The 13,919-nt window shown below is 39.0% G+C and overlaps 1 long non-coding RNA gene across 3 annotated transcripts in view; it reads left to right on the forward strand.

Annotated features, from left to right (window-relative positions):
* Window positions 1–13,919, forward strand: part of LOC102785160 (uncharacterized) — a 101,717-nt gene that overhangs the window by 33,606 nt on the left and 54,192 nt on the right. For all 3 annotated transcript variants that reach the window (XR_004844080.2, XR_437434.3, XR_004844079.2), the window contains exon 3: window positions 13,027–13,159. This is a non-coding gene — a long non-coding RNA (uncharacterized LOC102785160). The remainder of the gene's footprint in view (window positions 1–13,026; window positions 13,160–13,919) is intronic.

Genomic DNA, 13,919 nt, shown 5'->3' on the forward strand with positions numbered 1-13,919 from the left:
TTTAGTTGTAGCTTAATCTATTATATTTTGGGAGTACAAACTATGAAGTTCTCCCTCTGTGTGTTTTTTGAGGTTTTAAATAATTAAAATAATAAAAATGATTTCCATGTTTGAACACGGGGGCGGACTTAGCTATGGTTTGAGATGTAAAATATACTGGTTTTCTGTGTCAAAGTATAAATTGCTCAGGTGTTTCAAGGTTTGAGAGTTCATGTGTGGCCTCTATTGGTGTCAGAAGGACTTGCACTGTGGGACTGGTTTTATTTCATGTGCATAACTATTAGTGTGCGCATATTTCAGTGTTTTTCAACTGCACATCTGACACGCACTGAACTCTTCACCCCTTGCATTGCAAATCTTTGGCTCAGGACCTGCAGTGCTTGGCAGACAATCTAGGAAATGGAAATAATGCTTTGTGAGTGTTTGTGTGTGCGTTATTAATTGTAAAGCAGAGGTGTGTTAGTTGTTTTGATTAAGATTTGAGCTGAAACTGCCTTTTGTCAAATGAAACATTTGAGGTACACTACATGTACTTTTCTCACTTTTGTGCCCTTAGCCAGATTCTTAGTGCCTATAAAATGTCAGTATTTCCCCATGTGGAGAGTCCAGGAGTGTTTTAATGATCAGTTCCTGTACCACAGCTTGATAAAAACTTTAGTTCCATAAAAATATTTTGCTAAAAGGTTTTAAGCAGCTGATCTGTTCTGTGTAATAGATTACATTCCAAAAGTAAGCTTTCCAGCTTTGTTCACACTATAAAGCTTTTATAATAGCTTTTATGAACCTCAGGCTTTGTACAGTATGAAGCTTTTATCTATAAGACTTTCAGCTGTGCGTTAGCTTTGCCAATAAGACATGCTGTTTAAGAGTTGGCAGCTGGTCTCTAGCCTCCACAGTAAATGGTTTGCAGCTGACTCTTATTCATAGTGTGTTTTTTTCCCGTTTTTCCCTTTTCAAAATGATTTTGTCATGACCAAAACTTTTCTTAGGTAAAGTTACCAATCGTTGCCAGCTTGTCAGTCACGCTGGCCCACGTCTGAGACTCAAAAATCTCTACTAAGCTAATTTATAGTCCACTTTTTTTAAAGGGTGTTTTAGTGCTTTTTAAATATTTATTTATAAAAAGGGAGCTGTAAATCATCACAGGAAGCTCTAATACTTCTTTTTAAAGATTAAGGTGCCCATGTGGGAAATCCCGCATGTTTAGCTGCTGTGGTGGAACTTGCCATGGGAGACATTCCTTTCTACCTGAGTAAGCTGAGGCACACACACGCTTGCACGCTTGCACGCACGCACGCACACACACACCTAACATTTTAACAAGATAGGCCTGTTGTGCTTGTTCTCACTAAAACTAACAACTAATATACTATATCAGGAAGCAAAGTTATAATAAAGATAATAGATGTGTATGTGAGCCTGTTTGCGAGGGGGGAGGAAGGGGTAAGCCTGCACTTTAATTACTTACAGCTGAGCAACTGAATCTCTCTCTTCCTCTCTCTCTCCCTCTGTCTACCCTATAATCCACATTTAAGTTATAAACACTGTTAAGTTTCCATCTCTTTCTTTTTCTCATCTTGGGTGGCCAAACTGTGTTTTTGCTTGTGTGTATGCGTGCGTGTGTGTGTGTGTTTGCCTCTGTGTCAGTTTTCGGGTTTTCATTTACATCTCTATGGATGAATGCCTATTAAAAAGTGTAGTTTTGTGGCCGCACTGTGGCCTTTCATGACCCAAATTATGCTTCTTTTGCCTAATAGGGCTAACATTTGAACACGTGTATTTAAACACAAACTATAGCAGTTTAGTTTTCTTTGGTTGTTTGGCATATAATTGCACGTCTTAACAGCTTTGACAGAAAACTGGGGGAAATTATGTGAAATTGCAGGGTGAATAATAAGCGAGTCTCGTGGAATTAAATACAAAACTTTACAATGGAAGAGATGCAAAAGAAAATGCATTGCTTGGGATGTTTTCCTGTTATCTTTGTGTTTATTGCAGTTGTCACAAAAGCCCTAAGAAGCAGTTGTTGTAAAATTCATATAATTACAGACTTCCTTTCACGCTGCTGAGTGAAGATTATAAAGCCTTTCTCACAGAGGCTTCGGGTTTAATATTGCTTGGGTACTTGTAGTTCCTGGGTAGCTAAAGTTGTCGTTTGATGCTCTATTGATCCCTTAAAAGAGTTTTCAGCTTTTATTGAGGTCAGAGGTCAAGCTTTGCTGTAGAAAAAGCACCACTGCGGTTGGAGTTGCTGGCAGGTAGCAATAACACCACCCCTCACTTCCATTTGATTTCAGCATTATTCTGAATGGCTGATAAGTAGTTTGGATTAAGTTTTACAATTATTAATGCGGTAACCAAATCAATAGTTTCATTTATTGAAGTTGATGACTAAATGCTCAAACTGAGATATTTTAACTTCCCACTATTCCTAGAAAATGTACTGAGCCCGCTTTCAGATGGGCTTCTATATGCAAACTGCTGAAGTAAAAGGCGTAGATATTCAATTCAATTCAGTTTTATTTATACAGCACTAAATCACAACAACAGTCACCTCAAGGGTAAGGTAGACCCTACAATGATGCATACAGAGAAAAACCCAACATATAAGCAAGCACTTTGGCGACAGTGGGAAGGAAAAACTCCCTTTTAACAGGAAGAAACCTTCGATAGAACCAGGCACAGGGGCGGCCACCTGCCCCGACCGGTTGGGGTGAGAGAAGGAAGACAGGACAAAAGGATAGCCAGAGATTAGTAACAAGTATGATTCAGTGCAGAAAGGTCTATTAACACATAGTGAGTGAGAAAGGTGTTTGCTTTAAACAGAGCTCGGAAAAAAAACTGAAGCTGTGAAGCTGTTGTTGCATCTTTAGGTTCTTAGGTATGCTCACTTTTAGTAAAGATGGTGCATTGAAACTGTGTGTAGTGGTGTGCATACAGATGGTTGGTGTTCAGGTTTCCCTCAAATGCCTTTATTTTCTCTAACTCTGACTTCGAGGTTCACTGTAGAGGCCATTTGAATACAGTGACATGTTTATGAAACCAGTTTGAGATGATCTGAGCTTTGTGACACGGTGCTTTAGCCATTAGAAGATAGAAGATGGGTACAGTATGATCATAAATGAATGGACGTGATCAGCAACAATGGTCAGGCAGGCTGTGGCTTTTAAAAAATGCTGAGTTGGTGTTAAAAAGACCCAAAGTGTGCCAAGAAAATGTTATATCCCCCACATCATTACAACACCACCAGCAGCATTTAAACTGTTGATATGACGCAAGATGTTTAATGTTGTTCGTGCCAAATTTGAATGCTGAAATCCAAAACGTCGCAACAGAAATCAAGACTCATCGGATCAGGCAACACTGGATATTTTCTCGCCTTTGGACAGTTGTCTATAAACTCTAGAAATGATCTGCGTGTGGTATTCTCAGTAAAGCAGCTATTTCTGAAATACTCAGACCAGTCCATCTGGGCCCAACAGCCACCCTGATCATCTTTACCACATCTGAGTTAGAGAGAGTGAGTACGTGAGAGTGAAAGAGGGAGAGATTTTCTTATATAATGTGAAAGTAAATAAAAATACAGTAAAACTGTGAGGGTCAGCATAAATGGACAAGGTGGTAGAGGTGAAGAACAGAGAGAAACAGAAGCAGGAGTGTAGGAAGTTATGAGTAGCTGCTGACACCACTCTTTAGCTGTACAGTATATGGAGAGTCTCTATATGATCTGTGGGTGGCCTGAATTCATTCGGTGGAAACTGAAACCAGCCTATCCTCTCTAGTCTTACATCAACAGAATGTTATTTATGTGTTCTATTTTAAGGTGAAACCTCTGAGTTTCTCCCTCTCTGTCTCCCTCTTTCTGTGTATGCCTGGAGCATTCCTCTTACTGCAAACTATGTGAAAAAAAATAAACCGGGTTGGCTACATTTCCCTAAAGTTAATGATTAAAAAGAGGTGTTGGCAGACTAAATTATCACCTTCTGAAAGGACTCTTTGAAAAATATGCGAACCACACATATCTGCAGGAAATGTCAGTGTAATTCTGCTCCTTCACCTCACTGACTCCACCCATTTCTGAGCTTGAAAAACTCTCAAAAGCTACATGAATTTTTGAATGAAATGTTGATTTTTGTCCGTATTAAGGCATGACTGTAAAAAGGTTAGTTAATCTATCGATAACATTAGATGCACCTGAATGATATAAAGCAGAATGATTCCTTCTCATAGTATCACATCACTGAAACACTTTGCCTCCTGTTCAGATTGTGTGCAGGTTAACAGTGCCAATCTTAACTCAGTTGATTGATACGACCGTTTGGTTTCTGAGGAATTCCACACGCGCAACTCTTTTGCCAAAACTCCTGTATTAAAATCATGAGGCGAAAAATCCCCCAGGTGAAAGCGCAAAAAGAGCCAGTGTAATATGACAGCTAAATTTGATGGCACTGAGCAGACTAAGATGACTGCTCTGAAAATCTAATGAAAGGTTTCTTTGAGAGGCCATGTTAGCAGGTGAATGGAAGTGAAATATGTAGGCTTCCTCCTCCTGCTGCTCCCCTCTCCCCACCTGTACTCTTTCTCCAGGCTGAAAGGAAAGCCTGTCTAGGCTTCGACTCTGTGTAACCACAGCTCACTAACAACTTCTAGTGATTCATTTCTGTGTGATTTATCTATACGTTTGTCCGTGTCCCAATGAAGAAAGGAGTTATTCCAATATAGCTACTTTTAAAGCCTTTTTTAAATTACACTTTTCCTTTCTCTTGCATAAAGAGGCATTGTACATGGGATAGACTAAAAAGAAAATTAAATAGAGTAAGTCTTTATTTATTTATTTTATTTTATTTATTGTTTTTAAGAGTGAGTTATTAATTTGACATAAGAAAAGGTAATAAATTAAATGACTGTTTACATTTTCCTCTCCTCATTTTTAACATTTTGTGTCTAAGTGAGTAATGCTGTTCATTATTCAAACTGAAGCTTAGGAAACAAAACGAGATCTGACACACCCTTGTATCAAGCCCCCGGGCTAGTGAGAGACAATATGTTGTTCTAATATGCTAATTTCACATTATGGATTCAGTGAAAATGAGCATGTGAGATGATCACACCATTAAAAGTTAGCATTAGCCATGTACTATGCTAATCACACCAGATGGGACCATTCTGTTTGTGTAAATTAACTTCCTCCACTTCTTTGTCAGACCTGGGAAGATAATCCTTGACAGGTCTTACTTGACTGAAATATATTGGCTGAAATAAATTCATTTAAATGAGCTTTCAGGAAAAATAGTCCGAGCTCAGATATCCTCAGACTACGAATGTGCTGCGCGCCTTATTTCAGGAGCTGCTGTAAATTACTTTTTCATTTTCAAGGTTTAAAATAAGCTGTGAAAATATACCAGACTTGGTGGTAACTAAAAGAAAATGTAACTGGTATGTTTTAGAAATACATATGTATCTTGGCAACAGTGTTTTGCTTGAGCCTGTAAGCCTGAAGTACTCAGCTGATGGGGTCTTTTCAGGAGTTTGTGTCTGGTTTTATGTGAGTCATGGGTAAGCCCTTTCTTTCCTCTTGTGCCGCTTGCCAACAGTCTAGCTGGGTAGACTGATTTGCTCATACACATCTTTGGTACAGTCTGTTTCTGCAGTCTGCATATAATCATTAGCACTTTAGGATTTTAGAGTTACTCTTCTATCGTGATTTGCTCTAGGTGGTGGCTTGGGGGAAGGTGTGATAAGTACTAATGTGAGGAAAACATCTACCTCTATAGAGACTCTTGCCCCCATTAAAATGCGTCGTTTTTATGCCAAGAATACTGTCATTATCATAACAAACTACACAAATGGACTCTGATAAAATTCAGTAACCCTCCTTAGCCAAAATCAGTATTAGTTTTCCACCACTGTCCCCGGGCATGTTCTGGCTCTCTGGCTCCATAATCCAGGGCATATTCTAAGATCCCTAACCCAGCAGTAAGCTTTGTTATTGGGCTTTCGTCCAGCTCTGCTCTTGGGAGGTCCAAGAGCTCCTCTAAAACCCCTCTGGTATTTTTTTTTTTTTTTTTGTTATGTGAAGGATTTTTATTTTCAATCACACTGTCCCAATCCCAGGGACAATTAGAGGTCGTCACAGAGCAGTTTACAGAAAGTGCAGAGCAACCGAATGTTGTTTTGGAAAGTTGTTATGGTCCCTTGTGTAACTGAATAGGCTTGGAACAGCAACATTAAAAAGAAAGAAAAAAAACTTCACAATACAGTAGCAGAAATAGGTTGCTTATCTTTTAATATTTTATACTTACCAGAGACCTTCTTTATCTAAATCCCCGAAAAGTTGAGGGTGTCCAAGAAAATTAAACGTTTTACACAGACATTCGGTAAGCATTTCTTCCAAGACCTTATACAAATCCCAACATGAGACAATAATATGTTTTCATCTTCCAGGTACTTGAACTCATTATCTCAATTCAGTCTACTTGTTATTATTATTAGATCTACAGAGCTAATAATTTCACACAAGGAGCTTATACAGTATCATGTAGTGCTAATAGACCTTTACATCTTGCCAGATTTATGTTTGTAAAATCAATGTTTAAAGAGACAATTTGGCATTTTTGTTATGTTCCATTTCTTTCACTAAAAGATAGCCATAGTTACCCTTTATTAGGCCCCTGTCACACAGTGCACACAACTTTTACTTTGAAGGCTAACAATCTCCATTGCTTTTTACTTTGCACTTTTTACAGTAGTACAACACTAGTAGAGATGTTGGCATGTGCTAGCAGATAAGTCGGTGTATTCCATGCAAACTACAGGCGACTGCAGCAGTATGCTAGCAACCAAAGCTATCAATTCAATTCAATTCAATTTATTTTATTTATATAGCGCCAAATCACAACAAATGTCGCCTCAAGGCGCTTCATAGATACAGAGAAAAGCCCAACAATCATATGACCCCCTATGAGCAAGCACTTTGGCGACAGTGGGAAGGAAAAACTCCCTTTTAACAGGAAGAAACCTCCGGCAGAACCAGGCTCAGGGAGGGGCGGCCATCTGCTGCGACCGGATCACAAAGAAGTTCTTGGCACAGCAAGTATCCCGAGCTCTGATTTTACTTAGCTAGTAACCAGCCATTGGGGAATTTGCCTTTTTCCCAAGCGACTCGTGATAGCCAGGTGGTTGCTGAGTGGTCTCTGGGCTTGGGTGACTTGGGCCTTATTCAGCAGTCTCTAGCTATCTTGTATGATAGCAGTATTGTTCATGCCAATGTTTACATGTAGGACAAAGCCCTCTAGTGGTGATAGATGGAACCACATGAGAAAAAAGAGGTTGTACAGCAATGTCTCAAGTAGAAGTAGTGGTAGATCATTGGATTCTTCAGCTTTGTTTCCTTTTTCAAAAAGGTGATTGCTTCATTTATTATTTTATATTACATTCAGTAACATAAAACCAAGTGTATATATTGAAGCGAAAATAGATCTTTCCATGAACCAATACTTACTTACTATACTGACATGACAAAACCACAATAAAGAAGCAGAAGTAATGCATTAGTGCACTGAAAACACAAGGAAACTACTGTTCACATACTTATTGTGTGCAAGAGCTTGCTCTAAATTGCTGCTTAAAATATTTGTCTAACATTAGAGCTAATGATAGCACAAGGAAAAAACAAGCAATGCAACATTACCAAATTATAATCACCCGGTATTTATGAGCCACTATTTAACAGTTGTGGCAGTGGAGCAGTTCATTTTGTGCCTTTAAATAACTACGTCGAACTCATTAACCTTTCACATGTACACATTACTTCTGCAACCAACCCTGTTCTCTCTCTCTCTCTCTCTCTCTCTCTCTTGGCCATTATCTTGTCAGCATGAAGTCATTGTCTGGACCAAGCCCAATGATGTAATTTCCTTCATAAACAAGTCCAATTTCCTCTTGAGGTTCCATGTGAGCTGAGTTTATCCAGAGTGCCCCAAAGGGACTTCAGTTTGCTTCAGTCTTTCTACTTCACCCAGTATACTGCAGGACTTTCCATTACAGCTTGCTTATTTCTATAGGTGGATGAGCCTTGTGTGCAGCAAAACCACACAAGACGTGTTTGATGAGACAGACCCTGTCATAAAATCATTCATATATTAAGATGTTCTATACTCTATACTATCCAGTTTAGGGTCACGGGTGGACTGGAGCCATCCCAGCCACCTAAGGGCTTCAATAACTAGTCCATAAGTAATATACCAAACAGTTGATTCTCTTCATCATGATGCAGTGTTTTCCTTATTCATCAAGTGACTTCCTCTAAAAACACTGCATCCAGATGAACAGAATCAACTTTGTGGAATTCCCTTACCTGGATGATTGAGGATGCATCAAAACTTAAGTAATATAGTTTTCTATAAGTACCCTGGCTTAAAGTGTAGATTATCTGAGTGAAAGCATATAATCTTTTGATAGGTTTTTTGGTGGAGCAGTGGTTCTTTTTTTCTTTTTACAGCAATGCAGATTAACGATCCAGTCACAACCTGGACTGATGTCAATGCTCAGGCATCACAATATGTGGAAACGCTCCGCTGTTCAAGCAGAAGTTGTAGTTTCTTTAAATCAGCAAGGTGAAACGAACGACCACAGCATGAAGTGTTTTTGGGATTTTTTTATGGAGTACATCACAGCTGTGGCCTGCCTGTAACAACATGGCCCTGGTTATTGTATTCAGCAAACGTAATCACAATCTAGATGAGCTTTAAAGCTGCTCGTTGCTGTCAGGGGAAAAAGAGCACCATTTTCCTTGCCAAATACCCTCCTTGGTCTGTTTCTCATGGAAGAGTGATATGGGTTAGGAGTTTAGAACTGTAACACACCCATGTGTTTTAACAGTTCTCCACCACATGTGTTATCAGCTGAATGTGGGAAAGCCCCGCTGAGAGAATGACATCATCCCCTAAAACTAGCGATATTTTTAACACACAAGGGTGTAACTGGGAGGAAAGAAGGCCATGGCAGAGACTGCTGAAAACAACTGAAACTAATGTAAACAGATAAAGAGGCAGATGCCAATTAAGGGTTGGAGGAGAGCTTTAGATTTTGCACAATTTGGAAAAGGTGCAAAAGTGCACAGCGTACAGTTTATGGATCTCAAAGCTTTAAAAGGTTATCAAAGCATCCTTTATAATAAGTAATACACAATGTGGGGCTATAAAATGAAGCATTTGCAATATTCTTTTCACCTTTTAAAGCTCCAACATAGTCGGGAGTTTGGTCTTAAAATGTTTTAACTCTGCATGTGCTGTCAGTTTAGCCATAATTAGCATGAAACCCAGTGACATAATTTATAGTTTTGCACTAACAGAGAAGGGTGGAACTGGAAAATCGCAGGGAATCTTTGGAAATGAGTGAATGCTAAGAAAGACTGAAAACAATGGAAACAATGATGATGCCTGCAGTTTTTTTTTTTTCTGGGAACAGGGTCGTGATATGCTATAATTCACTGACATTACCATAGAAACATGAGCATGTTAAAGTAATTGGTTTCGACAATAAATACAAAGTGTGAGCACACAGTGTCTCATCAATGTTGAATAGGGCAAAAGACGCTGAACTGCCTTCTCAGCAGTTGAGCCTGCATTTCAGACTTCTCCAAAGGTTGTGGGCTCTGTTCAGCAGAACTTTGGCAAAGACACAAACTCAGCCTAATAATTGTGCAAGTTTCTTCCAACATATTAACTGTCAGCTGAAAGTGAGGTACTGTGTTCTTGCAGCATTAAAAGCATAGACACTTAAATCTGATTCTTCTCTTACTTTAACTTTTAATGTTTTGGCTTATTGTGTAAAATCTTGCATTAACGTTCTAAAATTCTGTTAAACATTCTTTAGATTAGTCTGTGTACACCACATGATGATGTAACATTGTGAGTGTTTTTTTTCTTCTGATCTACTGATACTGATACTATCTGGCGTAGTCGACTGATTAAGGGGTGAAGTCAGCTAAAGTCATCTGGCCACTGCTTCTTTAAAGAAAAGTGGTGAGCTGCTCATGCTATTAAACTAAAAGGGGAGGGGGAGGCTTTGGGGAAGCTTACATCACCATTGTCATTACCACCATGACCACTGCACTGACCAGCACAATCATCTGCCTCACCGCTGTCATCATTATCAGCTCCCAAAGCTCAGTGCAGTAGCATAATAAACTCTGAGATTTAAAGCCCTGCTGGAAAGATGACATCATCTTTAACCTCCCAATAATTCATCAGTGAAGAACTGACAGAACTGAAGAGCTAGCTGTGTAAATGATGTGGTGTGTTGGCATCTTTGCAGGAATTGTCAGCTGCTTTGCTGTCTACATCTCAAAGAAAAGGCCCTGTGGGAAAGTTGACATCATTCACATGCTGCAGAACAATAACTGGCATCTCTAATCCTCTGACATAAAATTGACATATGTCTAGAATTGGAGGGGGAAAAAAATATGTGAGCAGTGGAAATCGTTGGCCCTTCTGCCGGAATCATCAGCTGTTTGGCGTTCTGGAAATGAGCGCGGGGGTTTTTATTTTAGCAGACTTGTCAGAGACACAGCCCGTGAACTGCAACTGCGAGGGTTCAGCGGTTCTTCATGAAATGCTGTCACACATCTCTGTGCAGTGTTCCAAGGGTATCTACTCTGTAATGTCCAAGATCGCTTAATAACCCTCAAGAATATGTCTTCAGTCTAACCCCAGGCTAAATGACATAATTCCTAGACAGTGAAAGCTCAGCTGTAAACTTCAAACTGGTATGAAAGGAAATAAATATGAGGTCAAAAGCATCTGAAAATTTACAACCATAGCAGCCAGCCCAAGGTTAGAAACTTGAAAACTTGTCAGCAGGCGTTCATCAAAGATGCAGTAAGGGCTTGAGGGACATACAAGCTCTCTATTGCAAAGTTTTGTGTTTTCACAGAAAACTGACAGAAAGGCAATGCAGTAATCTTGCTGAAAGGTATAGTTATATGCAACATTTCAATTCAGTTGAGTAAAATTCAGTAAAATTCAATTTCATTTATATAATGCAAATCACAACAACGGTTAGCCTTAAGGCGCTTTAAACCATAACGTAAAGACCCTACAATAAAACAGAGAAAACCTTAACAACTCAGATTACCCCCCTATGAACAAGCACTTTGGTGACAGTGGGAAGGAAAAACTCCCTTTTAACAGGGAGAAATCTCCGGCAGAACCAGGCTCGGGGAGGGTCAGCCATCTGCCATAACTAGAGAAATTCGTTTGAGTTTTTTCAGTGTTTGTTGTTTACATATAGGTATTGCTGCCAAAGTGAATACTGTTTATCTTGTTTATGTTTACTGATCAAATATGACCATTTATGGAAATCTTGTTAAAAATCAATCAAACAAACAATAACATCAAAACATTTACTAATAAACGTAATAATGTACTGGCAGAAAATTACCAGGGCATGCTTTAAAGTTTTTTTTCAATCTGTTTTCATAGAAAGCTGTTAAAATGCATAAATACAAAGTAAATAACCATTTTTTTTTACACTGTAATCTAATAGCTAATTAATCTATTTGCTCTTTTCTACCCTTTTCTTCATGGGGGTGGGGGGTCCACTGGATGCTGCCTTTGGGAAAAAGCACTCAGTTTACTAAACTGGCTGAGAAAGCATGCCCACTCTACACCAAGATTTTATATATATTTATATAATGGCGGTCTAACCTGGTACCTTTACTGTTAGTGTTTAGAATAATTTAAAAGCAGCAATAGTAATTATAAGGAACTGCTGGTGAAGTCCAAGTTCATTTATTTGGTATTTATTCTGTATATGAGCAGTTATGATGTTAAAGGTTAGCACCCCATAGCATACAAAATCAAATCAAGACAAAATGTGGCATTTACATCCTCTGACTCGCTATAGTACGTCCCTCTGTCCTATTTAGGGATTCATGGGGTTCTACATGAATATTTGAATTCATTTGCATGAACAAACAAGCTGTGTTGCTCATGATGCAGTGTTGTTTAGCTGGCTTGTCTGGGGTTCTCATCTGCTCAGGAAGAAGGATGAGTAACACCTTTAATTGTTGAGGTCACCGAATATTGCAAAGTCCATAAAAGAGTCTAACAAAGCTGAATCACTTAATGAATCAGTAACTGGAGAACCAGACTGGAGAACCAGTGCCGTTAGAGTTTCGCGGGCGCATACAAGAAGGATACATCACATGCTGAGCCTTTCTAACTCCTCAAAGAAGTGATGGCATCACTGAATGAATAATGAAAAGCTGACGTCTCAAGTGTCCTGTATACTTTGCATTCTCTTCAGATCTTTCCCCAGGCACAATGTAACTTAGTGTCTGACTCAAGTGAGTCACGCTAACATCTGTAGAGAAAATATGGTGTGCTGTTTTTAAGTCAGTAAGGGAGTGACTCTGCCTGATGAGTCATTGGGTTTATACTGGACAAACTCAGTGGCTCATTTGCAAATATTTAATCAGAATCCGTAGCATCATTTTACAATAGGAACAACTCTGTAATTAGTCAGTGAGTTGCTATATAATAAGGAAAAAAGTACAGGAATTCAGGTGCATGCAACATCTGCTACTTTTAACAGGCATGGAGTAAACACGCTGGCTGCTTATGCCGATGTTCAGGATGCCACAGTGTTTGAATTGGATGTCAGTACGATTTCAGCATGTGACCGAATGATGAGCGTGAGTCCTCTGTGTGACTGGAAGGATCTTCAAGTCGTCACCTAATTATTGTTGAAATCCCGTACAACACATGTACGCGGACAGACACACAGTTAGACATATCTTCTTTCCTATGGAGTATTAACTCTTCCTTGTTTATCCAGTTGCTATGAAAACACAATCAGCCACAAGTCAACACTGAAATACTCCAAACAAGCTTGATTATTGCTCTAATTAAGCTTTAATAAGCCCTTATTAAATGGCCACAGGCCTCGTTAGGCGGTTCATTAAGCCATTTCATCCTTTTATTCCTTCATTAAGTCCCTTTTTCTTCTTTCTTTTCTTCTCAGGGAGTGTGGGAGTGGTGAGGTCTGGGAGATCACGACCTTAATTCTCTCCAAGACAGACGGTTTAATTAACACTGGAAGAATCCTCACTTCAGACCTCTACAGTGAGAATGTACAGGGGAATTGGCTTGCCAAGGTAAGTGACTATGCTAATGTGCTTTTTACTGGCAATATACACTAATAACCTCTTAGGTTACAACAACTCTGTCTCCTGTATTTATGATGTAATTAGATTATAATATTGTGTGCATTAAAACATGCAAAAAATATCAATTCACATCTAATTTGGCAGTGTTTTGGAGAGATGATTATCATGAGCATGAGTGAATTAAATATGAAATACATTTTTTTGAAACCTCAATCTTAGAAATGGAGGGGTAAGCAATTTTTAAAGTGGTGCAAACTACAGAACAGCAAGATGTAAATATTCAACCAACTGACAGCATGCTAAAAGTGGATCATTTTTTTGGTTCCCCTTCACCGCGTAGCACGTTATGTGCAGTCAACACTGACATTTTGGTTGCAACAGCTGTCGCAAAGTGCAAAATGTTAAGATCCCACCACTTGTGTGTAGGTTGTTTACAGTTAGAAGCAGGAAATCTATTCGTGTTATCAAGACAAGTTCGACTGTGAAAGCAACTAGGACGGAACATTTGCCACAGATAGAGAGAAGTCTGAAGTGGCTAACCATCAAAACTTCCTAAATGTTGATCACCTTTTTAAATTTCCTCACATTGGTTTGCACTTTGACATTATGCACCAATACTGAGTTAACAGTATCCTGTTTGAACAGTGTATCAGTTTCAGAATAGCATCTAGTTAAAAATATCTTTTCACAAGGATTTGATGCTCACAGCGATGCTTGTGATAGTTGTTTTTTTGGACTGACTAAAGGT

This window comes from Neolamprologus brichardi, chromosome 11, assembly GCF_056152115.1.
Source record: "Neolamprologus brichardi isolate AB-2024 chromosome 11, ASM5615211v1, whole genome shotgun sequence".
In the NCBI taxonomy this organism is placed as follows: Eukaryota; Metazoa; Chordata; class Actinopteri; order Cichliformes; family Cichlidae; genus Neolamprologus; species Neolamprologus brichardi.